Below are 24,556 nucleotides of genomic sequence, written 5' to 3' on the forward strand. Positions count from 1 at the left end.
AATGACTATAAATTATTTCTAGCAGGATGATTAAATTGACATGTTTTAGATCACTCAGTAGGAACCTGGGTGACAACTCATTTGATTACTAACTGGTAATCAGGAATTATTAGTTCAGTTTTGTTTTTCCTTCTTTACCCAGTCCAGGATATGGAAACAGAGTCCCCTCCCTTCCCACCTCCCTGCAACTCACCACCACTATCCTTTCACTGAGGGTGTGGCCCTTCAGGTTCCCATCTTTATATGGGAGTCTCCGTGGCTCTGTGGCTCTGTGGCTCCACAGCTCCATGGCTATTTTTCTCCTCACCCCACATACCCAGACTCTCAGTGGACAGGACTTTGCAGATGTCCTTTGGACAACCTTCAGCTTCAGTGTTGTTAACCAGCTTGCTGGGCTTTTGCTTGGCTTTGAGTTTTTATCTTTGTGTTTGTTTTTTGTACGTTTATTTGTTTACTTGTTTGGCTTCTCGAGGATATCCGTTACTTTTACGCCATTTCAGCAACACATTTTAAAATATGCTTATAATATCTTCTCAGATCTGTAGGTGTTTTGTGAAAGACTTTTTCTTCAGCAAACTGAATCCACAGTATTTTCAAAAGCCAGATTCTATGTTTTTTCTTTAATTATGGGTCTTTTATTGTACAGAAATTTAAGTTTTATACTGTAATCAAATTTTTCATTAGTTTGGGCTCTTTAGTCTTATTTAGAAAACTCCCCTAGAGGTCATAAAAGCATTCTCCTGTATTTTCTTCCATCTGGAACTGATCTTTGTGCACTGAGCTTGTCATTACTGCTCTTCGGCCAGTAGGTCTCTTTGACTTCTAAGCCCATCTTGGGATTGCGTGTCCTGAATTGTCCCGGTACAGCTGGGCCATAAGACCTGTTGTGGCCAAGGAATCACAGGTGAAAGTATAGTTTATCAACTGGGAATTTAATTGTCAATTGAGACTTTCTGGGGCTAACTTTTCCTCTGCCACAGTAACTACCAATATTCCAAATTGTGACTGGTCCACCAGCCTGAGTTCCCAAATGTATGTTCAATAGAACATAACCTTTAGCCAAACCAAAATGACTATGTAGTGTGAGCAAGAATAAGCTTTTGTTGTTTTAAGACACTGAAACTTTGAAGTTTTTTTTCCTGCAGTATAATCCAACACATTCTAACAAACTTAAACCATAGTATTGCAGAAAGAGTCAACAAAAAAGAAAAAAAATTAAGTATTTGGTTGGGGGGGCGTGAGTGGTAGACAAACTGTTGAAGGGAAAAAGGATTAAAATTCATGTCATGCAGTGGCAAAACCATTATGATTCATGTCATTTGTAGTAACTTGGAGGCAGATTATGTACTTAATGAACATGTACTATTAAGAGAAGGAGTGGGAAAGCAAAATAAGCAACATGAGTTGGCTACTATTGGCAGCATTGGGTGAATTATTACAAGAAAAATAAATAGACTCACAAAGGTTTGACTGGATTATACACAGGGGGAAAAAAGACTCTCCAATGGAAAAACACAAAAGAGTCTCCAAAGAGAGAGTTCAGAAATTTTGGGATTTGAAAAACCTTGGGGAGGCTAGTGGTTGCCAAACCCTATCAATAAAAAATAAAATTTAAAAGATGTTTTGTATAGAGGCCAGTTCAAATTCAGTTCTGGGTAAAAAAAAAAATTCAGTTCTGTGCAAGGATCAAATCTAGGACACAGTCCTCAGGCTCCTTATTAACACAACTGAGTAAGTTAATCCATTTCAGACAAGGCCCAAATAAGAATATGGTAATCAATCTTTTCATATGAATAAGGCCGCTTGGGGAAGGGATTAAAATCATGTGGCTGACATGCCCAAGGTATTCTGCTCTAGATAGCCAATACTGCATGGCAAACCATTCCAAATTTAGTAACACAAAGCAAGATCCATTTTGTTACGCTCGTGAATTCTGTGTGTAAGGAATTGGGACAAGGCAAGCAAGGATGGCTTTACTCTGTTCTGTGAAGTGGGCTTCAGATGGTATGATATGAATGGATGGGGGTTAGAATCTTCTAGGAGCTAATCACTCACGTATCTAGCACCTGTGCTGAGATATCCCAAACCCTAGGGTCAGTGGGGACAGTCGTCCAGAGCATCTGCTACACGAAGTTTCTTCACATTGTTAGGACTTCCTCACAGCACGGTAACCTCAGGTGACTGGACTTCTTACCCGATGGCTTAGCACTCCAAGAATGAACGTGCTAGCAAACAAGTCATAAGCTACTTGATGTTAATATACATCACTTCCTCTGGTTTTGGTCAAAGAAGTCTCAAATCCACCCAGACTCAAAGGGAAAGAGAGAAACTCCAACTCTTAAAGAAATGACTGTCTAGGAACTTGTGGCCACATTTTAAAAGTTAACAATGAGGGCAAAAGAGACATAGAACAGCATAGCTGGAAGAAAGTAAAGAAATGCTTCCTCTTAACTATCAGGAATCCATTCTTGAAAATCAGAAATTCTACATGAAAATAAAAACTGGAAGCCTACTTCCTAATATTTAAATGGGAAAAATTTTTAATACATTAAAAGCCAACATTCAATCTTCCACCAATTTCCTAAACAATAGAGTAGAACATCTACATGTAAGTTTTAAGCTATCATGTCAGGATGTACATTGCTCATTTCCTGATCATTTCCTGATGATCAAACAATTTAAAATGTTGTTAAACAATTACTTCAACCTCCCTAAGAAGGCCACACATCTCTGCAGATCCTCAGCACACTTTTCAAAGCATCTGCATATGTTTCTGCCCTTTAACAAATGCTAATCAGAATGTAATGCAAGACTTTTTTACTCACATAATTTTGTTTAAAATGTTCAGTTGCATTTGGGGGATATAAATATACGTTTTGACTTGGGAAAATTGTTCAAATAAACTGTTGAAATTATATGTGTGTTTTAATTGTGAATATTAAGAACCAAAATGTGTTTTATCAAAAAGCAAGAGAAGACTTCGAAATTGCTCTAGACGAATGCCCACTGAAGGCTTCATAGTGGTTACTCTATTCCTGTTTTGTCTCTGGGCGCTGTGGAGGATGGTGCTTCCTGACCTTTTATCAGAATCACCTGGGGATTAAGCATAAATTCCTAGGTTCATATCTAGCATTTCTGATTTAGCAGGTCTGGAATGGGGGCTGAGAATTTCAAGTATTTGGTGATGCCAGTCTACCATTTGAAGAATTCTTCTGTAGAAGTTAGGAAATATATTTTTTTTTTAGGTCCTAAGTCTCCAGATAAAGAAAAGCCACATTCTGACCCAGTGCAGAGATCCTACACATCATCTCTAATGTCAGAACACTCACCCATAGCAGAGTAGAGAGCCTATGCTCTAAGCTGAATGCCATTTTATTAAAGAAGATTTTCTATTCCTCTCTTATGGGGAAGGAATTTTGCTTAGGAGGCAAAGTGGGCCAAATACTTGATTTAACAAATATGGCCAGTTCCTCCCTTCAAGGTTCATGGTGTTATTGCATGATTCGATTCCCTTCTAGAGGAGGTCTTACTAGCTCCTGGCCCTATGATTAGCTCTAGTCAATGAATTGTTCATGGAAGTGATGACTGTCAGTTTGGGGTTGGAACACTGCAAGCATTTACATCCTGTAAGACCCTCCTTAACTCTTTCCTTTGTCCAATCAGCCGGCTATGTTCTGACAGTGGCTGCTGTGTCAACTTGGCTCATGGACTTAAGACAACGGAGTCCCAGGCCACACATAATGGGAACATAGCGTGATCACAAATTATACCTTTGTTGTTCTAAGTCACATACTGCATCCCAGTCTTACGGATATGGATAGGTAAGAAGTAATTTATGCTTTCAAATAACTAATCATTTATCTCACTGTCACTTAGTAATAGCTCCTCTTTCCCCACTCTCAACAATCTTCTGTAAGACGGAATATGTCATACTGTGCATATAATTACTAGAACCTAAAACTTGTTCTTTTTTAAAAATTTGTTGTTGTTGTTTTGTTTTAGAGAGAGAGAGAGCATGTTCGGTGGGGAGGAAGAGGGAAGGGAAAGAATCTCAAACAGATTCCTGGGCAGGGAGCCTGAGGTGGGGCTGATACCATGACCCTGAGATCTTTTTATTTATTTTATTTTTTAAAGATTTACTTATTTGACAGAGAGAGAGATCACAAGAAGGCAGAGAGGCATGCAGAGAGAGAGGGGGAAGCAGGCTCCCCGCTGAGCAGAGATCCCACTTGGGGACTCCATCTCAGGATCCTGAGATCATGACCCAAGCGGAAGGCAGAGGCTTAACCCACGGAGCCACCCAGGCACCCGACCCTGAGATCTTGACCTCAGCCAAAACTAAGAGTCAGGTGCTTAACCGACTGAGCCATCCATGTGCCCCTAAAATTATTCTTTGTTAAAATCTAACTTGGGGTGCCTGGGTGGCTCAGTTGGTTAAGCATCTGCCTTTGACTCAGGTTAAGACGATCCCAGGGTCCTGGATCGAGGCCCCCATTGGGCTCTGTGCTCAGCAGGGCGTCCACTTCTCCCTCAGCTCCCTCCCCCAGGCTCATGCTCTCTCTCAAATAAATAAATAAAATCTTAAAAAAAAAAAAAGTCCCTAACTTTATGCCACAAGCTTTTTTCTGTAGCTGTAAAGATATTCCCAAAGTTAATGATGCAACAAGATGGGTGGTAAGTGCTAGAAATCGTGCTCTCCGAAAGCAATGTACAGGAACGCAAGCCGACAATCTCCGGAGGGCACAGTTCTTGAAACACAGCCGCAGGAGGAACCCGCGAACGAAAGCCAACTGGCGAATAACGAGCTGTCATGCTCTCTGATTTTAGAGATTAAGAATCAGTATCGAAATGACCTTAACCAGCTTGGTTTTGTTTAAACTACAGTCTTGTTCTGGGAGAAAAAGTTCTGGATATTGAAAACACGACATAATTTCTGCAAGGAGATAATGTGAAGCCAGACAGGAATGAAGCTCTACCTACCAGCCGAGGCTGAAAGGAAATTGCTGTCCTTGGACGTGCGCCCTGGGGTAGAGTCTCATTCTGCAGGCACCTTGTCTGAGAGGGTGAGATGGAGATGTGCTCCGTCCACCTGCACGTGTTCAACGTTCTGACTCTTAGGAGTGTTAGCGATGAAAATTAATTAAGCATGCTTCATGTAAATCATTCCCAGTCTCTAAAGGCTGAAAGCCACAAATCCATGTACATGTCAAATGAGAAACTCCTGTGAGCATATTTGAAAACTGGAAAATTGTTAGGGCCAACATCTTTTGGAAATTGCTAAAATGAGAGAATATATTTACAAAAAATGTGTGTGGGAACCATGCAAATATATTAAAAGCAAATGGACTTGGGGAAAGGAGCAGACTGAATGAATTTCCATCCTTCCTTCCTCGTTTTGTTGGTAGTGGTAAGGGTGATGGATTAAAAATATTAATAATAATAACCCACTTCTTAAAAAGAATTATAAAGGGCTTTTTTTTATATATATTTTGGTACTTCAACTCCATATGATCTTCAACTCAGTATTGCTGGCAATAACCCCTGGGGCAAGGTAGATGCCCATCCATAAAGGATAACATAGGAAGAAAGACCATTTAAATTCTAACTATTACCAGTGAGGAAATAGTTCGGCAGGGATGTCTCTTCTCTGTTTTGGGGTAGGAAGTAAAGAACTGTTCAGTTCTTTACTAATTAACTTCAATTAGCTCCACGAGGATTGATTCTCTGCTTTTTTCAAACCCTACTGGAAGTCATGCATTTACCCATTAGGCTTTAAAAACTACAATAATAAAGTTTCTTTGCTTTTCACTGTAAATATATTTGCTCAACATAATATTATATTGATATATATTATGTAACATCTACTACATTAACATGCATTGTAGGATATTATTTTAATACATATTATTATGTTAAACTTGTGGATCAAAAGTTATACAGATCTTAGTCTAAGGCAAAATGGGAAAACACTAATTATTACTTATGAAAGGCAATGTAATTCCACTCTTGGTACAGCACCAAGTAGTATTTGTAGATTAATATTAAATATAGGTGCCACGGGGAACTTTCAAGTATTTGTCTCTCTTTTTTAAAAGATTTTATTTATTTGAGAGAGAGTTAGTGAGAGAGAGAGCATGAGAGGGGGCAGAGTCAGAGGGAGAAACAGACTCCCCCTGAGTGGGGAGCCAGATGCAGGGCTCGACCCTGGGATCATGACCTGAGCTGAAGGCAGACGCCTAACTGGCTGAGCTACCCAGGCACCCCTATTTGTCTCTTTCTTATCAAAATTGACACGGTCAGGTACTAGCAAACAGAAACGATGGATAAATTCCATATCAGTACACTGTGCTGCCCAACTGGTATGTGCTTTATGTGTTGGAAGAAAAGTCTACCACCACCTTTCACCTTCTCCATGGCCTCTTCCTTTAAATACTCCTCTGGGAGGGTAACAGCTGCTGGGTCCACTCTTTGCCATTCCCACCTTTTCTCCTCTGTTCAGCTTAGAAGGCTCCAGCAGCTCGGGTGACTGGGTGGCTCAGCCGTTGAAGGTCTGCCTTGGGAGTCCTGGGATCAAGTCCCGTGTGGGGATCCCTGCTCAGCTGGGGGAGTCTTCTTCTCCCTCTGCCCCTCCCCCCACTTGTGTGCTCGCTCACTCTCTCTCTTTCTCTATTGCCCAATCTCTGTCTCTCAAATAAATAAATAAAATGTTAACCATGTCAACCAAAAAAAAAAAAAAAAAAAGGTTCGAGCAGTCATCTGGGGACAATGAGGTAACCCAAGGATGAAGACTAGAACTAAAGGTGGCAGGCAGAAAGAGACAAAGAGCCTGGGTCCTAAGGCCCACAGAGCCACCATACCAATGCCAAACCATCGGCCTCCCAATTTCCTTCATGTAATAGAACATAACTCTTTATCTTATTTAAGTTCTTTATGCAGGGTATCTTTTGCTAGACTCAAAACACAGCTCCTTACTTACCAGAACTTAGTTCATCAGCACGCCCAGGAAAGGATGCAATAAGGGAATAATAAGATATATAACATATTATATAAACAAATGCACACTTACATACATACCCTCACACAATATTTTGTTTGTATATAAATATACAATATTGCAGTTACCATATATGTGTGTATATATATACGATTAACTATAATTTATAGTTAACTGAGAATTAAATGTAACTTAATACATAATTTATAAAACTCAAGATATTAGGAGTCATCACCATTAGTTTTACTGAGAATAATCCCCAAAACACTCATTAAAATACTGGTTCTTCTTTTCTTTTCTACAGATTTATTGGGATGAACAAAGCCGTGTACCTCTGTGCGTGTGTTATGATTTTGACCCTCAACATTAACAGAAAAACCTTGGTTTGAAGATTCAGTTTCAGACCTTATCAACTGAAATTTTCCAATATAGTCAAACACTATCAATGAGGATTTCCATAGTGCCCAACTGTAGCTTCTAATGCCACAAGAGCAGAATGATTGACTCCTCTCCAGTGCCTTTTAAACTATGATTTAAAAAGCTATGTGCCCAAAGTCTGGAGAACCTCTTCTTAGAGCAAACAGATAAAATACCTCAACAACCACTAAGCCAGGGCACTCGGCTTTTAGAAATCTCAACAGAAGAGATCTGCTCTGTGTAAGAAGATAGATAAAAGACATATATCCTAAGCCTGAACCCTATCACCCCAGGTGGACATTAACCCTCATAGCTGGGGCAGGATAGCACTAATGGGATTTTGTCCCCAGTAATATGCCCTTGTTTCTTAATGAACCCTTCCTGCAAACAGCAAGCTCAGAGACTCTTCCAATATGTTGAAGGAGACCTTTACTATCTCAGCTCTCTCTTCAATAATGAACAACAGATTGTTCCCAAGGTTCTGTGGGCAATTATAAATTTACCTCATGCCAACAGCTTCATAATCAGGAAAACAAAGGCCGCTTTCACTCCCTGCAGCCCCTGAGTGAAGTCTACCAGTCAGCCCATTACAGAAAGTAAAAGCCAACAAGTTTTCAGGTGACAAAGGTGGTCTGCCCCTGGAGTGGAAAAGGCAAATGACAGGTTTTGTTTTTTTTTTTTTTTTTTTTTTTTTTATGGCTGGCTTTCCCCCCAAGCTAGAATGAGATAATACTATAATGAAACCTTACCTCTCTCTCACTCTCTCTCTCTCTTTTTTTTTTTCTCAGCAGAGCTTTATCCACTGAGGAATATCTCCTGAAGGTTAAATATATGCGTGTTTAAGAATCCTATTGTTATGCTTTGTTTGAGAGAAAAATCACAAAAAAGATAAGAATTGTAGAAAAGAATATGGTGAATTTGTAGCAGAATGACAACTGGAAAAAATCCACCTAACATTTTTCTCTGTCAAGTGGCTTTCACAGTTGCCCCATGGGAACACTTACATCCCTTCTGAAGACAATAAGGATAAATTAGCCTGTGTTTTCTCACAAGTGCTCAGCACAACCGTGTCTACCTTTTTCTCCTCTGAGTATCCAGTCATCCCTGCAGTTCAGTTAGACAACTGTGGGAACTGGGCCAGCCCCATAATTCTCAGCCCTTTATCTTAATAGGATTTCTGAGAAGTCATGTGGATACAGATCATACAAATTATTCTGCCTTTTCGGGTCTCAGTAGCAGGAAAGTGTCTGCTAATGAGACTTCAGTATTGACAGACAATCAACATTTTCCAGAAAGGAGATGGCATCATTTTCAATGCGCAGGAAACAATTTCTCAAGTTCAAAAAGTACAGGAAATATCAAACGATGGATTTAAAATTACGATCTTATGGGCAGGTTATTTATTTTTGGCCAGTATTTCTCAATAGAAATAAAGTGTCTTTTTCTTCTTTTCCAATCTGGAGTCACTTTCTACTGCTCCAAAAATTAGTATCTGATAGTTAAATAATTCCTGCCCATAAAGTAGACCTAGGTTCTCAGAATGTTTAGATATATATAAAATGAACAGTACCTGGAATTTAAGTTCAAATAATGAGAAACAATCTATCTTGTATCTGCCTTTTTTCATTTCCTGTGATCAACAAGCAGAAAAGCAGCGGCTTCTAAAGTCATTTTCCCAATGACGTTCGTCCCTAGTCGAGGGTCCTGGACAGAAACACTCATAGGAACAAATACGAGCCTCAGTGAAAACTATAACTATTTTGATCGCCACCTTCCAGGTTATTTGATTTTAGTCTCTCATTGTCCTTGAGCTGTTTTACAACACTGTATGTCATAGGCATCTGATGGGAATGCTGTCTGATTTTTGTCTATAGATAAGCAGACTCTGTCCTATGTGACAGAAGAGCAAGAGGCTTCCCTTCCTGTCCTGTAGGAACCTCAGTACTGCTTCATATGCACACTCCTCTTAATGCTCCTGATCTAGAAATGTGTCCACCTCTTCTGTCTGATTCTTTCACTGATTGTGAGTTCGATAAAATCTTTAACATATATTCATTGTTCTATTGGTCTGTGAGTCATTTTATCCCCTGGTGAAATCATCTTTTGACATGTGTATCTATTTTTTAGAAAAGGTACAAGTTTGGGAAAGGCTGGTAATGAGGACAGGCCACTGAGCGGAGACTCTGAGACCTGAGTCCCTTCCCAGACTGCCCTTAACAATGGGATGGCTAACTTTCAACTTTCTGTTGTGGAAAATTTCAGACAGATTGTAGAGAGAACATGGTGATGGCGTTTCCTCCATCTAACCACTACCCAGCTTTCGCTATTGCCAATCATGGCCAATCTTATCTCTTCCATTCTTTCCCCACAACTTCCCATGGGATTATTTTGAAGCAAATTCTAGACATCATACCACGTTGTGTATCTCTAAAAGATCAAGGCTCTTTTTAAAAAGTCATAGCCACAATACCATTATCATACATAAAATCTGACAAAAATTGCTGTAAGTCATCAAATATTCAGTTATCCTTCAAATTGCAACTTTCCGACAAATTGTCTTCTGGCTCTGAACAGCAATTCTTCTGTTGATCTTTGCTTATACTCTTTGAAGTTGCATTTTTAGGGGTACAGGTCTCCTCCACTATCCAAAATGAGAGTGTTCCCATGAAACCTTCAAAAAGCCAAGAGGGCATAATAAAGTTAAGACGCAATTACCATTTTATACGGAAAAATTTTTGAGTGATTTCAGAGCCAAAACATAACTGCTTTTAGGTTTTCCTGATACCTTCAGACCTTGCTGAGGGATGCACAAAATCAATCAACCACAGATGCTCACATGCACATTCAAAACTTTGGCGGCTCGATGCTGAAATGTTGAGTGTAGGTGGGGGCAGGAGCTTAGTGGGGCAACGTTCAGTGCTTGGAGCACGAGCTGCCTTCACAAGAGCTTGCTGCAAAACAAGCCCTAGGGGCGCCTGGGTGGCTCAGTGGGTTAAAGCCTCTGCCTTTAGCTCAGGTCATGATCCTGGAGTTCTGGGGTTGAGCCCCACATCAGGCTTTCTGCTCAGCAGGCAGCCTTCTTCCTCCTCTCTCTCTGCCTGCCTCTCTGCCTACTTGTGATCTCTGTATGTCAAATAAATAAATAAAGTCTTTAAAAAAAAACCCTAGAAACTATTTGTGAATTTCACATTTTTTTTTAAAGCAAAAGTCATCTCTGAATTTCTTTTGGTTAGAGAAAACAGGTATTAATGTAGGTCTGTCATAAATGCCAAGTGGCTTAAGGTGGACTTCCAAAAAAGGTGGGGGATATCTGCATCTTGCTGAAATATTGCACCTCTGAAATATTCAGCTTGGTCTGAAATTTTAGAAATTCAGACCCTTGTTCAAATGCACCACTTTGAATTACTACTTCGAGAAAATGAGCAGTAAAATAGTTTTGAATGAGCCTCTCCCACTAAGGTGTTTGTGTGAATAGAATTTTAGGTAAAAGCTTTCTTAGAATGGGCCACTCTTTCACTATTTACCTACTTCAACAAGAATTACAAAATGATGATGCAGCTGACCATTGAACAATGTGGTGGTTAGGTGAGCTGACCCTCTGCACAGTTGAAAATCTTAGGATAACTTCTGAGTCCCTAAAAACTTAACTACTAGTAGTCTACTGTTGACCAGGAGCCTTACTGATAAGGTAAACAGTTGGTCAACACATAAAAGTATAAGCAATTGCTAAATAAGGTCTCTGAATTTCTCTACAAGTTCATGAATGTAAGAGGCATTCATTTCATATCTTTAGATTTGCCTCTAACATATAAGCCAGTAGAAAGCACTTTGGAATTAAAAGCTAATGGTCTTCACTATTAATGATTGGGAGGTATCTTAGTCAGCTTGGGGTGTTATAACAAAATATCACAGACTGGTGGTTTAACCAACAGAAATTTATTTTCTCATTGGGGCTGAGGACTTTAAGATCAAGGTGCTGGCTGCTTTGGTCCCTGGGAGAGCTCTTTTTCTGGTCTGCAGATGGCCCTCTTCTCTGCGTCCTCACATGGTAGAGAGCGGGGAGGGGACAGTGCTCTGGTGTCTTTTCTTCTTCTTCTTAGCCTTCTAGCCCTATCAGATGAGGGCTGCCACCCTTATGAAGTCATCTAACCATATCACTTCCTCACAGGACTTTTTATCTAAATACACTCACACCAGAGGTTAGGGCTTCAATATATGAGGTTGGGGGTGGGGACACAAATATTCAGTCCATAACTGTAGCTTGATCCAAATTTTCATCTTTCATGAATCATTCATTCAAGTGCTCAGGCCAAACGCCTAGGAAACATTACTAATTCTTCTCTTTCCCTTTCACCTTCCACATCCAATCTAGTTGCAACTCCTACTGGCTTCATATATATTATATCCCAATTCCCATCACTAACCAGCACCTCTGTTTCAATTATTATGGTCTAAGCTACCATCTTCTCTCACTGGAGATGGTGGCCTGAAGATGAATTTAATAATGGGTCAAATCATGTCATTCATCTGCTTCAACCCTGCAATGACTTTCCAACCCACTTAGAAGAAGAGCCATACTTCTTGCCAGGTGGCCTTCAAGGCATTACAGGATTTGCCCACTCCCACCACACACACACTGAAGGCTTCATCTCCAACTATTCATCTTGGATTTATTTCTGCTTGAAGATATCATACTTATTATAGCCCCAGAGCCCTTGTAAAAGCTTTTCTTCTCCAAGAAGCGGTTACCTTCTAGATTTTTCTAAAGTGGGCTCCTTCTCGTTATTGAAGAAATCATTCAAATTGTGCATTTTCAGAATGGACTTCCTTGACTCCATTTAATTGCACTCTCCGTCCCTAATCCTGCCCCTTATTTTTTCTTCATAGCACTCATGAGAATCTCAAATTAAGTCTTCTGCCATTTGTTTCTTAGTCTTGGTGCCCCCACTAGAATGTAAACTCCTTGAAGTCACAGGCTCATCTCTCTTTTCACAGTGGAGTCTCCAGTGTCCAGAATGGAAAGTGCCATATGGAATGCTATGGTAGGCTGAATGACTCCCCCCACCCACTTCAACATGTTCACACCCTTATTCCTGGAACCTGTGCATACATTACCTTGAATGACAGATGGACGTTACAGATGTGGTTAAATTAAGGATCTGAAAATTGGAAGGTTATTCTGGATTATCTGTGTGGGCTGAAATGTAATCGTGAGTTTTTATAAGACAGAGGTAATGAGGCCAATAGAGGAGAAGGTTGATGTGCTGGCAAAAGCAGAGAGTGGAATGATGTGGCCAGGACCAAAGAATGCTGGCAGCTTCTAGAAGCTGGAAGAGTCAGGGAAATGGATCCTCTCTTGGAGCCTGCAGAAGGAAGCATCCAGCTGATACCTTGATTTTAACCCCTTGAGACCCATTTTGAACTTTTAACTTCCAGAACTGTAAGAGGATAAATTTTTATTGTTTTAAGCCACTAAATATGTAATAATTTGTTACAACAAATAAATAGAGATGCATTTAATAGATATTTGCAGACGTAATTATGATTTAGCACAGAAGTTATAAACTAACACTTTTTCTATTCAAATCTAATCTCTTACATTAATGAGTGCATGTAAATCACTTTATACAATCACTCAATAAATGCCAACTATCGTATTATTATTGCTTTTGGTTCAAAGAGAAACCCTAGCCTTGTGCTCCTTAACCTACTTCATGTCAAAATCACCCAAAGAAGTTTAAAATGCTTGTACTTTATCTCCCAAAGCCAGGCCAGCTACATAATTTGCAGGGTCACTTAGTCATACATTATTTAGAATTTTGAAACAGCAGCAATGTGACATTTAAAGATTTTTATTTATCTATTTCAGAGAGGGAGAGAGCACATGTGCCAACATAGGAAGAGCAGACGAGGAGGGGGAGGGGCAAGCAGACTCAGTGCTGAACACAGAGTCACCCATGGGGCTTGGTCCCAGGACCTGAGCCAAAACCAAGAATCAGGCATTCCCCCCAGGCACCCCAACAATGTGACATTTAAATTGAGCTTTGAGCCCTTTTAAGCTTAGGCCCCATAGAACTGTACAAGTTGGATTCCCATGGAGCCCCTTGGGATGGAGGACTCTGAAAGAATTCATCTAGGGCAGTGTTCTGGTGTCTGTGGTATTTGAAAAGCTAAGTTATTCTAGTATAAAGCCACAGTTGAGAACCAATGATATAGTCCAACAGTATCACTTAGTAAACAAGCATGTTGGGGCCCATGTCCAATGCTGGCTCCCCAGAACATCACTGAAACAACCTCTTGGTAAGACAAAGTTGGAATTTATCTCTTACTCTAGTAAGGCAGAGCACTACCTCAGCATAGTCTTAGTAACATCTCAGAAGGGAAAGGATGAACTTGGAATATTAATTGAAATCTGGGAGTCTCAATTAAGGTAGTTTTTTTCTCAGGAGGGAAGGCAGGCTTGGTTGGAACCGGGTAAGAATCAGAACACAATAGTTCAGGGGTGGTGAGCACAGGAAGCCAAAAAGACTTAAAACGTGCCATCTGATGCCTTCTACTGAAGAGTCTGATAGGCCTTTTAGGAAGTTTCTGGAAATAGCATAAAATTATTTGTAACTTTTAACTTCCTGTGCAAGTGTTTCTAGGAGTAGTAAAGTTAAACTGATGAAGACAATAGAATAATAGTCATATTAATATAGACAATAAGCTGTGTAGGTAGTCTGAATCCTCATCCAGAAGGGTTAAATGATTTGCATACTATTACCTAAGGAGTGAGTCAAGCTAGAACCTAAACGTTCTTATTCCCCAGATAGTGCTCATACCACTTTTTTTTAACAGATTGCTTCTACAGAACACATGGGAAGTACAACTACTTAATTAAAACCTCTTGAGTTACACTCAGAATTCTCACTAAATATATTTCAAAGACAGTATCTTCTGTAAGAGGTATTAAACTTCCAAGAAAATTTTAAAATAATAACTTCCAATTAGGGTTTTTTTTAAGATTTGTTTATTTATTTTTATTTTATTTGGAGAGAACAAGTGGGCAGGACAGAGGAAGAGGTAAAAAGAGAGAATATCAAGCTGACTCCATGCTGAATGCAGAGCCTGAGGTGGGTTCGATCTCATGACACTGAGATCAATCACGACCTGAGCTGAAACTAGGAGTTGGATGCTTAACTGAGTGCGCCACCCAGATTCCCCCTCCCATTAGGTTTTATAACAGAAAAGCTTAAAGTATTAACCTTTCATCATTAAGATGGCAATATTTTCCAATTTAAAGGTAAATTACGAGAATGATTTTTGAGGATTTTGAAAATGTTACACACATAAAAGTATCTGTAAATCTCCTAGTTCAATGTGTATCAGGGAACTGAGGTGCTTGAGGAATCAGATTTGAGAGGGAAGGCTTTGTTGCTATTTCATGGCTGTTACTGTAAATGGAAATATATCCCAGTCTTTTAGTCTAATTGCCTTCCTTTTCTTCACACGATGAAGGGATGTATGTTTTAGAAACTTTTACGAGAAATCCCCATCTTTCCATGCACATGGAGTTAGGTCAATTAATAGAAGTCTGTTGAATTTTACTTACATTAGAGAAGTTTTTGTGAGCTTTCACAATAAATTCTAATTTCCTGTTGGCATTATTTTTCCAAAAGAAAGCTAATTAATGATGTTTCCTTTGATGAAGAGCCTGTTTTCTTGAGTTGACAATGGTGTCCTGCTGAGAGCTATGCAGCCTCCGGAAAGGCTTTTACATAAAAATTTAAATTGCATACAGAAAAATAAACAAATAAACATTAGCATTGCATGCTCTTTGCTGGGAAATTATGATGGTGACAGGGAGAGAAGGACAGAGGCCGAGGCAAAAATTTTCCCATGCTAGAGGTAGCAAATGTGAGATTTTCTTTTTCTACAGCCTAATTTACTTTTCTTTTTTTAAGATTTCATTTATTTGACAGAGAGAGAAAGAGATCACAAGTAGGCAGAGAGGCAGGCAGAAAGAGAAGGGGAAGCAAGCTTCCTGCTGAGGAGAGAGCCCAATGCGGGGCTCGATCCCAGGACCCTGAGATCATGACCTGAGCCAAAAGAGACTTAGCCCACTGAGCCACCCAGGCACCCCTCTACAACCTAATTTACTTCTGAGCAAATGAAAAGAACTGAATTGAATTAATATCAATAACTTGGAACCCATTAGAGCATCTTTTATTCAAATGTGAAAATTGTTATAAGTAAATGTTGGGGAAGAAAGAACAATTGTTTTATTTCTAGTTTTAGAATGAAGACTCAAAGTGTCAAACTCAGAAAGAAAAAAGGGGGAGTGAGGGAGGTAGGTGATGGATGAAAATATGGCCCATAGAAGAAACAAATTATATCAGCTGTAATTTATTTTTATTTCACTGTAATGTGACAGGGACAATGTATTAATTTATGAGTATTTGATGATCTCCCCCCCAGCAAGGAACAGCTTTACTATATTCCATTTCTTTCTTTGTCTTCTTCCTTCCCCCTAGACCTTATTATATAAACTCAAAGCAGTCAGGTGAAGAAAGGGGCCAAAGGAAAATAAGAGATAAAGAGAGAAAAGAAATGAGATCTGTGAAAAGAGAAAAAAAAAATGAGACATGGAAGGAAAGGGGAAAGAGGAGTTAAAAAATAAGAGCTTCTTTAAAAGGAGTCCAGGGAAAAGTTTGTAGGGGGAGAATGAGCAAAGGGGTAGAAGGTGAAGAGTAGTCAAAACAGAGAGATGGAGTGGGGCTTTTACAAAAGTTTTTATGGGTAATAAATTGGACCCTGCTTAGGATTTTTCCAGAGATAGAATTATTTATGTTTCTGGTTCCTGGGCTGTGTTGCATTGGCTGGAAAGACTGAACCACGTAGAGTCACTAAATGTAGCTGGGTTACATTTTGGGCGTGAATCTCCAAGTCTTTGGAATTTGTGATGTGATCTCCAACTGCACCTTGACTTCAATTATCACCTGAGTCAATGGTGCATTTTGGTATGAAGGCCAGACCCTCGGAACAATGAAATAAAGGAGAGGGAACCGAAGAGTGGGTTTTTGAAGTAACTCCAGAGGTCATAGCAATATGGCTGAGGCTTTGCTAAAATGAAAACAGCAACTGGGAGGGGAAGAAGGAAAAACAGCTCCAGCTTGGAAATCAAATTTGTGAAGCAAATATAATGAATTAAATTGAGATTGTCTTGAAAAAAAAAAAAACCAAAAAACTTCCTTTGTGAAATTGTAAATGGGACATTAATTTTAAAACAGTTTCAGTGGCCATCTAACTTCTTAAGAAATTATATTCCTTTCTCAGTAGAGAAAGGCGGCCTACTTCAGTCCTGCTTGGAGTGGTCAAAACCTTCCTGCTCCACTGGTGGTGAACAGACTCATTCCAGGGGCTTCTGGCTGCTGTCGTGGAAGTCAACTTCAAGCAGGGTTTGGAACCAGTGCAACAGAATAATAGCTCCCAGAAACTTGAGAAATTTATGGGAAATGCCATGCCAAGAAAGGGCCAAAGAAAAAACCCTGAGTTGATCATCCACTAAAATGATACAAAGATGCACAGACACAAAAATAGAGATGCTAGCATCTACCATCCTCCCCCAGGGATGATTTATGAAGTCAAAGCTAAAATTTTAAAAAGCTGCCATTAATGTTATGGTTGTTTTTGAGAGGACATGCCCCTAAGAAGTGGCTGGAAGAATTCCTAAAGTGGATTGCACCAGGGATGATGGAATGAAGTTTGGCAAATCTACTGATTGGAGTAAATAGGTGAGTGAGCCATGGTTTGCTGGGTTTTAATCCCAAAGCAAGAGCCTTATGAATTCTCGCTATTGGTGAAGCAGACCTAGGTTGAGGATTGTAATGGCTTTCAGGATCACCTAATGCGGCTGGCACCAGAGGCATTGAGCAGATTCAGGAAACTAGAAGTTACAGAAGGATGCTCCATCTTATTCAATTCTTCCCATGTTTGCGCTAAATAGGATCCAAATCCTAATCAGGGACCCTGAGATACAGCTCTTCTTGCAGATTGGGCAGCAAAATGCAAGTAGGTTTCCTATGATGAAAGTAGATTTGAAAGAACCCAACACAGGTGAGTCCATGTAAGGATCACTCTTAGTATGCTTGGTCAAACTTAGAGGACCGGACATAGCCAATATTTGCTTCTGTTGTGGAGAAGAGGAACATCTCATGACAGTCTCTACCTCAAGATGTCTATTAGAGGAATAATGTTTCATTACATGAGAAAGGGGAACTGGAGGAGAGGAGGGGAGATTCTCAGGGGTGGGGCATGGTTAAATACATCTGACATGTTGGCCATCAGGGTGTTTTCCCATTCTTTGTTTCCAGTGTTTGTGGAAAGGACAATGACTAATTTTGGCAGAGGCAGCTGAATCTGACAGTTCCTCCTGTCAGAGATAGCTGACAGGGATTTTGATCTGCCCAGAATAAACTAGAGAAGTTGGGGGCAGCAGATGGAAAGTGTAATAGGCACACAGGCACAATTTCTTTTGACACATGGGCATTCATGGCCTCCCTCCCACCTCTCCTCCCAATCAAGGAGAATTCTGGCAATGTCATTTTGGTATTTATTATTTTCCTAGAGCTCTGTGGCCTAATTTACAGTGAAAGAAACTTGGGAGCCAAGATGGGTTAACTGAATTGGAAAGGATCTGTGGAGGAAGGGTCCTTCTCCAGAAAGGGGAAAAATGGAAAGGTAGTAGGTAAAAGGGAAATGGAAAGGGAAAGGCAGCAATCAATGCCCACATTTTGGGGATACCATAGCATATATAAAGAATGAAAGAGGCAGGTAGTGCTGGCTTGGGTAAGGAATTGCTTTGGGGCTTAAAAGAGGCAGACAGTGAAAGGAAAATAAGGAAATCAATGTTGATTTTTGATTGCAAGGTGATGGTCTTTTGGATGCAATGATCCACAAAGACAAGTTTATATAAGCCCCAAGATTTATTAAGACCATGGAATCACACCTTGTGGCAAAGTAAAAGAGGCAAGAGAACCCCCCAGTTAACTTAAGAAGAATTCGGTCATTACCAAATTACTTCCTTCCAGCATTAGTACTTGCTTCCAGGTTCACCTCCTCCTGTTTTCAGGAGCTGGGCAGATCATAGCTGAGCTGTGGAGCCAGCCTACTCCTGGTTCATCCTTATTCTTTTTTTTTTTTTTTAAAGATTTATTTATTTATTTGAGAGAGAGACAGTGAGAGAGAGCATGAGTGAGGAGAAGGTCAGAGAGAGAAGCAGACTCCCCGCGGAGCCGGGAGCCCGATGCGGGACTCGATCCCGGAACTCCAGGATCATGACCTGAGCCGAAGGCAGTCGTCCAACCAACTGAGCCACCCAGGCGTCCCAACCTTATTCTTAGTGTGAGTTCTTTCAGAGACCGAACCCAAACAAGGAGTTTCATAGGCCCTCCCATCCTCAGCTAATCCCTGTTCCCTCAGCCAGCCAAAGTTGTCAAAAGCAACACTCAGCCTCACAGCACACTCTCTACCCCTGCTCCTAGAAACAACAAATTCCCCCCAGAAAAGCAGCCCTGAACACCAGCCTGGCATTTCTGACCTTTCCATCTCCCCTAGATTCTGGCCTGGTACTCCTTCACCATCTGATAAACGCTGATGCCTTCAAGCACTGTGTGTGTGTGTGTGTGTGTGTGTGTGTGTGTCTAAAATTTATAATATATTAATAACTTAACATACACATATATAAATATATATGTATATATAACTATATAAAATATATATGATAAATATATGTATATATGTGTGTGTGTATTTTAGAGTAGCTTTTCTAATTGTTCTATTTAGGAGGGTTGTTTAAAATTATCTAAACCTTCATTAATGGATGTAGAAGTCCCTTACCACCCTACTGTAAAGATGAGGCACAGAGAAGTTAGGTAACTTGCTCAAGTTCACATCACTGGCAAGTAGTGAACCCGGAATTCAACCCAGGGAGACCTGCACCACATATGTTTTCTCAAGCATTTTCTCCCTACAAGGGTAATACACATTGCTTGCTGGTGATATGAGAACAAATCTTGGAAAATCCTGAGGAATAAATTTCTAACAACCACTCCAGTATTTCTACCAAAGATTATGAGAAAATAGCTCTGGGAATGCCTCATAGCAGAAGATTCAAAGGGCCAACCAAAAATGGGAAACACCTTACATGGATAAATATTACATATTCACACGAGATATGCCAGTAAAAAAAGATTGAGCTACTGAAACATGCAGCACACATTAACATAAAATACATTATTCTCTTTTTTAGAGACTTTATTTTAGAAAGAGTGAGTGAGCAGGGGAAGGGTCAAAAAGAGAGGGAGAGAGAAAATCTCAAGAAGACTCAGCACTGAGCCCAGAGCCAGACACGGGGCTGGATCTCACAACCCTGAAATCATGGCCTGAATCAAAACCAGGAGTCAGAGGCATGACTGACTGAGTCATCCAAATGCCCCTAAAATACATTATTCTGAGGGGGGAAAAGCACCTTATTCTTTTGTGTTTTATGTTCCTCTTTTTATTTTTTAAATCATTTGTGAATGTTTAATGTTTTTATGATAGGATTTCAAGGATTAGGGCTAATCTAATTCTGCTGATTAATAGTTTCCTTGTGTAATTTGTCATTTTGGATTGTGAGTTCATCTTAAGTGGGCTTTATCTATGAGAATCTTAAGGCCAGGTTGAGGGTGTTTCGAAGAGCACTTAGTTTAGTGCTCACTTCTGCTAGTATGTCGCCTTTCCTCATTAGGCTTTTTATTAGAATCCCTCAGTTTATGGACTTTTGAGACTATGAAACTAGTGTAAATTCAAACTTCAATAGGCAAGTGTTAGGCCCATGGTTATGCTTTCTCAGGGAAGTCTAGTTTTGGACACATAGACCAGGTTGAGATGGATGAGCTTTATTGCAGTGGCCCTGTGCTAGAGAAGAGATTGTTTTATTCCCACTAGGGATGTAGCTGGGAAGTTCATGGAGTTTCAGTTCCAACTTCCAACCTTGCTAGAGTCAAGACCTTAATCCTAGACCACTGTGGCCAGTAAAATCCATGTGTACCCAGGGCAGCAGCTGTCCCCTGCCACCACCATCACCCCCACCGAGGCAGTCCCCCTACCATGTCACTTTATTTACCTCATGGTTTTGGGTGACTGTGAATTCTTTCTTTTGCAGTCAGCTCAGCCTTTAAAAAGAGGTCAGTTATATTTTAGTCACCATTTTGAATTGTTATAGTGGGAGGGTTTTCAAATTTTCTGTTCTACAACAGTGCTTGTCAAGTAAGTCTTGGAAACGCTATACTCCTTGGAGAGTCACATCATCGGCCTGGTAAAGGAATAAGAAACTGTTTCTCTATCACTCCCTCACACAAAAGGAAAACCGAAACCCAGAATCTATCCAGATGACTCAGCAAAGAACCTCCCATTGAGATAAATGTTGGTCCTATCTTTCCACGTGTGCAGCTTACACGTGTGCATGTCTTGGAGGGGTGCCAAATCCATCTCTGCCTCCGCAACCCCTCATCATGCTTCCTGGTCCCATGTACCACTTAAACTCTCATCTAGATCAGGTTCCTTTTGCATAAGCCCATATAGCATCCCTTAACTTCTCCCTTTGTAATTCTTATCCCACTTATTCATGTCCATCTTCCCAAATAAAATATAAACTCTCTGAAACACCCCACTCATCATTTGAAAAGTCTGGTATCTTGAGGATCAAATATAACAAAGTCCAGAAGGAAGCCAAAAAGCACAGGGCCATGTGCATCGCTCCCTCTCTTGCCACCTGCACGTTCACGTGGCTGACATTTCTCGGTTGCTTACTCTTCGTGAGACAGGCAGGTGGCACAGGTAGGTAGAATAAAGTCTCTGTGGCAAAGAGGCCAGCTCTCTAATCTCTCTCTTCTTAAGCACATGGCAAGATGACATACCTGAGCCTCCCTTTTGGTTAGGCTTGACCCCGTGACTTTGTGACTAGGTCCTTTTGTGGGAATGAGAAAAGAAGTAATGCGTGTGTGCCTCTTGGAAGCCTGACTTTGAAATCTCCCAGAAGAACTCTTCCATATGCTCTTCCCTTCAGACTGGTGGGATGAAAATGGCCATAGCTGCCTTCGAAGCCACCATGTTAGACAGCAAAGCCTCTCCTGACTTGGGTCCCAGAAAAACCTGCACAAAGCACAGCTACTGTTATTTGGGATGGCTAACCTAACCTAAGAGAAGCAGAAATAAAATTCTTGTTCTTAAAGCCTCTGAGATTTGGGAGTCTGTTAACACAGCCTAGACTCTCTAATAGCTAACAATCTTGAGAAATTCACATGTTCTAAGAAAGAATTCCTATTATTTTGGAATATGTTCCAGAGTCTTCAAGATTGGGGCAAAGCAGGGGATTGCATTTTGCAGTTCAGGGTTTTTGACTTCAAAAGCTGCAAGTTTTGTTCCCACCAAGGATGCATGACTAAGTTCACCTATGGTGCGACACTGCATAATGGATAGTCTTCTCTATATAGACAAATGAGCCTACTGAGCCATTCTGTCTGAGGGAATGACTGGGTGGTATGGAAGTTCAGTCATTTTCTTCTTACTACACTTCCCTCTACCATCTTTCAAAAGTGGAAAATCCAATATCCATAGTTCAGTCCCATAGGGGGTTTAAGAGAGTCACCTCCTCTCTTTTGTGCCTTTCCAATGCTATGGTGATAGGAAGGATTAGGTGTAGACCAGTCTTCTGAATGCCTTAGGAGACCAGGTCAGTCCCAGTGTCTTGAAGTATTAGCAGCATTCTTAGCCATCTGCACCAGCCCTGACCACCTCCAGACCTCAGGGCTGAGGGAAACCTAAGAAGTGAGTGACATTGAGTTTCTATAGGTAACACAATGGCTATAACAAAGAGGATGTCTTGGATCTTTGCACTTGTTCTTGGTTTGAAGCACTTTCCGGAGCAACTAAAAGGCACCTGGTTTGCATTTCATCAAGTCAAAGAGAAGGAAGGAAGGAAGGGAGGGAGGAAGGGAGGAAGGGAGGGAGGAAGGGAGGAAGGGAGGGACGGAGGAAAAGAAAGATAGGGGAGCAAGCAGACTGGACAGAGGATGGGCACATGAAAATTATTTTTTTTAACAAAGCAGTATTTTTCACTGCCTAGGCAAATGACTTTTGTGAAAATACTTCTATGAAAAGCAATATACTGTTTTGATTTTACTCAGCGCTATCATTAGGCTTGGATGCAAACAGAAGTTTACAATAAAATAAAAACATATATGATCAAAGACTGTATATAATTTTGTGATAAGGTGATTTATAATTCAAGCAGTGTACTGCTTGAGACTCGTATTTTGATTCCCCATTCCAGATGCTGCAGATGCTCTCTGAGGAAGCAAAGAACACATGGATGAAGAGAAAAATAATTAACTATCACTGAGCTAAATAATTAAGACTATCACAAACAATATAAATAACAAATTTATAATGTATTACAATACAAATAAACAGCATTTTTAGTGTAAATACTGCATTTGCACAAAGAAGCTATTTAGTAACAAATACAATGAAACTACATCAGAAACATGTGAAAATGATCTGAGTCACACATATGCAGGGACACAGTTCCCACAAAACTTGACCAAGAAGAAGCCATCTGAAGGCCATGTGCCGGTCTGAAACCACCAAAGGCCTTCTAACCAAATCTCCTGGTTCAGAAAAGCTGCTCAAAAGGTTGCCCCATCAAGGTTCATCATCATTTGGTTTTTCAAGAGGCACTGATCCCAAGAGGATCGAAACGTCAGACTAAGGTAAAGATACTGAACAAGAAGGAACTTTTCTGTTGGCACAAAAGATTCACATGAATACTTTTCAAAATGTTGTATTTGACAGGATGGGTCTGTTACGCACTTATAATACTGGCAAAAATAACACTTCAATACTGAGCTGGACAGAGATGAGTTGATAAACATTAGCGAAAGCACCAATCTTTCCCCTCTTTCTCTCCCTTCATGCCAATTTAACATTTTATACTGAAATCTTCGGTGGACCTTATTGTTCACATGTATTTGGGCTCTTTAATGTTTACCATCCTGGAAAGAGCATACAGGCTCCACTCTTAAAGACTTGGTCATAAAAAAACATAAAGGCTAAGTGCTTGCCTTTGAAGACGTTTTTTTCTCATCCTTTCCCAAAGGTCTTACAGGATGCCGGCTCTGCAGACTTACATATCCTCAAATCACGCAGCAATGCTGTAGTTATCAACAAGGATTTGGGCCATAAAAAGGTCAAAATTTGACTTTCTCCCCTGCTAAAAGCCAACCTGGCTAAAGCTTGTTTACTTTTTATTACAGTCGTTAGTTTGGATTTCTTTTTGTAGTTAGAGAGGCCTGTGCTAACAGGGCCCTTACACACCAGATAAGGTGTAAGTATGCACCCGTGAGGTGAGGTTCGGGGACCTGTGAAGTGAATGAGTACTGCCTGTTACCCCATTCAGTGCTTAGACTTCAAAGAAAGAAACTAATAAAAGGTAGCTAGAAGTTTCAGATTTTCCCTCTCATCAGAGAAAAGAACCCTGCTCCAACTACTCACGCAAAACGCACTGCTCCCCAGTACAGTCTATAGTCACTTTTATTTAATTTTCCTAATTTTGATTTACATAAAATACTCTTCTATAATTAGAAAACTAATATTGCAACATAGGGAAGCATGATTATTTTTTATTTTTTTAACCAAAACCATGTTTCCACACATTTGACTTCTGGATTAAATAGATTATCTCCAGAAAAAAATCCATAAAAGCCTATTGGAATGTTAATCTAATTTCAAATTATTTTAGGTTAACTTTTTTCCCTTTAGTTTTTTATTCAGTAAATACTGGAAACAAACCTACAGGCCTCAAGTGAAAAGAAATTAAATTAGATGTGTACTTTTCCAGCCATTTAGTAAAAACCCCACTTTTTGCCAGGATATTAAAAAAAAAAATGGTTCCTATAGCCACAGAAGCTTCAACTTTTAGTGGATCTTCTTCTCTAAGCTGTTTTCTCCTCTTCCTCCGATTTTTTTTTTTAAGTATTGTTGAGAAAGAACATACATTTCTCTTGTTATATAATTAGGTATTATTTGGGGTCCAGTAGAAAATTGGCCTTATGTTCATAAAAA

Source organism: Enhydra lutris, unplaced genomic scaffold, assembly GCF_002288905.1.
Source record: "Enhydra lutris kenyoni isolate GAN:26980312 unplaced genomic scaffold, ASM228890v2 scaffoldscaffold6, whole genome shotgun sequence".
In the NCBI taxonomy this organism is placed as follows: domain Eukaryota; kingdom Metazoa; phylum Chordata; class Mammalia; order Carnivora; family Mustelidae; genus Enhydra; species Enhydra lutris.